At 30.1% G+C, this 3,963-nt stretch overlaps 1 long non-coding RNA gene across 5 annotated transcripts; it reads left to right on the top strand.

The window, feature by feature from the left end:
- The first annotated feature begins 294 nt into the window (after positions 1 to 294).
- LOC121131319 (uncharacterized) lies at positions 295 to 3,963 on the top strand. Of its 5 annotated transcripts, none has more exons than XR_011784176.1 (5): positions 300 to 511; positions 733 to 1,021; positions 1,811 to 2,692; positions 2,750 to 3,294; positions 3,373 to 3,963. It is a non-coding gene; the product is annotated as an uncharacterized lncRNA (long non-coding RNA). The 5 variants fall into 5 exon arrangements; XR_005869017.2 differs by having other exon boundaries at positions 300 to 548; XR_005869019.2 differs by having other exon boundaries at positions 301 to 511; positions 757 to 1,021.

The following is a 3,963-nucleotide window of genomic DNA, read 5'->3' as shown; positions in this document are numbered from 1 at the left end:
AAATAGAAATTCAACATTACAAGTAAATCGTAAACAGAGCTGTTCAAAAGTTATTTTTACCCCCACTAGTAGTAGAATTTCAATTATTGAGAGATACGCTCGAGTGAAGTCTCAAAAGTAAAGTCCAATATAATACGACTCCAAGTCAAAGTCGCAAGTTTTTGGATACGTGAGTTTTAAGCCTTGAATCTTATTAAAATCTGAACCTTGTCGATCATAGCATTGGAATTTTATTATGAACTTTATTTTCGAGATTTTTTTGTCAATTCTCTTTTTAATATAAATAAAGTTCATTTTTCATGGGCCGGAGCATTGTGGGAATGTCCTCTTTTAAATATTGTAAATATATACACGAGTGTTCTAAAATATTTATAATACCTAGTATTTTTTCATAAGGGATAATATATTTCTTTATTATTCCATTTGGTTATTTCATTCTGTTTGTGTCTCTGTTTTTTTCCGTTGAAAATCTGAGAATTCAAGAAGGCCGAGTAAAAATCAAATGAAAAAAGTAAGTCATAGGCTGGGGGATTATGGGACAACGAACGGTAATATTATTTAACGTTAAACACTTAACCCTAAAAATGGGATTTTACCGTGTCAAAGGACTTGGTAACATGACTAGAAATTTTGAAGCTAAATATATTTTGTTTCCACCATTCAGTGTCAAGTTTTTAATTGTAATTTTTTATATGGAACACACGTTTTATATCTGTTTATATACATATAAAGAAAATGTGTGTTCGTCCTTTATAGGTTTCCTCACCGTTGAACCTAAGAGGCTGAAATTTTGCATGGCTCCCTCTTTTAAATCTGTTCAGGCCAAGACAGGGGTGTCGATTGGTAGGTAGGGATTATGCTATATCCAAAACACAAAAACCCGTTTTTTGGAGCTCAAGGAGACTAGATATGGGACTAAGTTATCAATCCAAAAAAGGAAAAAAAATCTCACAGTGAATGTTGATTTATTCAGTCCAAGATCGTAATTTTTACATTATTGAAAATTCAAACGAAAATACAGGTACATTGTTGGAATCAATTAAAAGTATAAGATTTTCAAAATGAATAAAAAACAATATTGCACATGTGTCAACATAAAAACATGTAAACATTTTTTTTGAAGATGTATTTTTTCTTCACTCTCTAGACTCTTCAAAAAATAAAAAAAGAAGTTTTGTGAAAGAAATTGAAATCTGCAAAAATTGTAATTTCGTTTTTTTCAGGTGCAAAAAAAAAAGAAGAACTTTTAATGAAATATTGAATTAATTTGTAGAAATTAGTCTGAGAATTCGTTTGCATATAAATTTGACACATAAAAATTGATTAAAATGTATTTTTCTGAATATTTTTTAAATTTAATTTCATTTTTTGTCACATTTTTTTACCTCATTTATTCATCAAACGTCAATTTAAAAAAAAAAAAAAATGCCACAAAACGGTACATTTTGGACATAAAATTTTAGACTCTAACTTTAAAAAAGTATTTTCAATTTCAGAAAGATTTTATTATATATATTCATTTATTTTATCGACAAGACTATTTTTCTTTTATTTTTTTAGTTTTTGCAAGTACAAAAAAAGTAATGGGAGGCTTGAATTCCTCTTTAGAATTCAAATAAATCCTATTATGAAACATTTTATTGCAAAATTATTACAATTCTTTTTACAAATTTATTCGATTTGGAAATATTTTGAAGAAAATAAAATATGGATTTATCCTCTAAACAATTTTTTTGATGCATATATGTAGTTATGTTATTTGAAATTTATAACACAATATTTTTTTTATATTAATAATAATACTTCTAAGGTTACAAGAGGCAATAAAATAATTGCTATGATGATACTTTTTTCGATTACCTCACTTAACCTGATGGATAAAATGTGTGAAGTATACAAGAGAATAAGAATTAGAATTATCAGGATCTATTTCGACAACAAAGAAACGTTCATATTGTAATCATTAGTATATTTAGTAAATTGAAGTATTTTCTGAATAATTTTTTTAATTTTCTCAATTAATTTGACCATTTTCTATATGATTTCCCTTTCCCTCCTTGAACCGAGCATGTTCGTGTAAAGATTTGCTAATAAATAAAAGTAAGTATATTACGGTGATAATAATTTTTGGGGCTAAGTCCCTTCTCTCATATGATGAAAGCAAGCTCCTGCTGCCACTTCAAGGAAAATTCTAACATAAATGAAATAAGGAATACCGTTATGATATACGTGGATATGGAGTTTATATATATACTTTATTCTACACGCGGAGAATACAGAATTACTCTCATATTAATATATTATTATACACAAAATACACACGGAACATTTATACAAATAGGTCACTAAACCTATAGCTATGAATATATATAACAACCGTCATTAGCAATATAAAAATAGCCATAAACTCGTCAAGACACAACAATATAAATTCTATTCATTCGAAGGATCCGGAAAGGTTAAAGGATTATAAGGAGGGCCCAAATCAATCATCAAGAAGAAGTGGAAGGCAAAGGAGGACGGGAGGAAGTCAAGGGACTAGTAATGAAAAAAACCTATATCCTCCCTTGAAGACTCTATTGAACTCTTTTTTTAAAAACACTTTTGGACCCCCTACAGCCCTGAAACCGGGTGCGGCAAAACAAAATCTTTATACTATACTTCGTTTTTGCTACTTAAATCAAGGCTTTTTGTGAGTAAGGTAAAATTGTTTCTGTCATATAATAATAAAAAAAACAATCTTCCTTAGTGTCTTAGAAGCTGACAAAATACCAACTGTTTGCATCTTTAGTATTAACTATAGTTCCATTAATTTTGAGACCACAACTACTGAGGTGTGAGCTGGTGCATTATTGTGATGGAAAATGACTTTTTGCCGGTCAATCGTGCGCGTTTTTCTTGCTGCTCGGTTTTCAAACGGTCCAATAACCATGAATTCCTTTGCGAATCCAAAAGACAGTCGACATAATCTTTCCAGTCAATTCCTTGATTCAAATTAATCCTAAACAAAAAGAAATAGACTGATCTGCTTGTAATAAATATTGGTAAATAAATTATACTTTGTTCAACTTGCTTGTATGGAAGAACATAAATAAATACATGCTTATAACTAGTTATGAAAATCCGGTGTATTTTTTTGTCTGGCGCGTTTTTTTTGGGGGGGAATTGTTATTCTGAAAAATGAATTTTCTTTTTGTTAGGAATTGTGATTGTTATTGATTTCCTGAGAAGTATGGATGCCATACGAATTACGCAAACGACCTTTTGGATCGAATTGTTGCTTGCAACTCTTTGGTAACGTTGGTTTCATTGCTTGTGTCAAAAGTGGACTCTACTCTCTCACAAGTCTCTTTCCATCCACTTTGTTTATAGTTCTCTGGACAGTCTGGTGTGAAATCCCGAGATGTCTTGCATGGACCCTAATGGGCTTAAGGAGATTGGCCTTGTTTGTTTTCTTTAACTCCTCCTGTTAAAATTTGCCCTTTTTGACATAGCCTTTCTTCCTTTCCATCGATTTGCATTAGCTGACGCGTGGACAGTGCTTTGAACTGCTTTAAGTTTGTAAATGGAAACAAGCAGACAACGTTCAAGTGTCATTTTATCTTCTTGTACGTAAGCCAGAAAGACCAGGTTTGTTTTGTTTTGTTAAAGATTATTTATGTTTTAATATTTTGAAATATGAATTAACCGTCATTAGTTATTGAAATAATTAGTGTCCCAATTTCAAGGGACCACTCCGTATATGATGTAAAATAATTAATAAGATATTTATCCTTTGTTTGCTTTTTGTTCCAGACTAGTTTGACTTATTTAGATACATTTTTAAAGACATTTTTTGATTGAACTATATGAATAATGTAAATATCGTGTACAAGTTACAGTCAAAAAATGGGATGAATCATTTGAATCCATTTCAGACGATAGGTTAATTAATTCACAACTACTTATAAGTATGAATTTTGA

The sequence above is a fragment of the Lepeophtheirus salmonis genome, unplaced genomic scaffold (assembly GCF_016086655.4).
Source record: "Lepeophtheirus salmonis unplaced genomic scaffold, UVic_Lsal_1.4 unplaced_contig_4202_pilon, whole genome shotgun sequence".
NCBI classification, from domain to species: Eukaryota; Metazoa; Arthropoda; class Copepoda; order Siphonostomatoida; family Caligidae; genus Lepeophtheirus; species Lepeophtheirus salmonis.
Note: the sequence above shows the minus strand (reverse complement) of the source record. Positions and strands in the feature narration are given on the sequence as shown.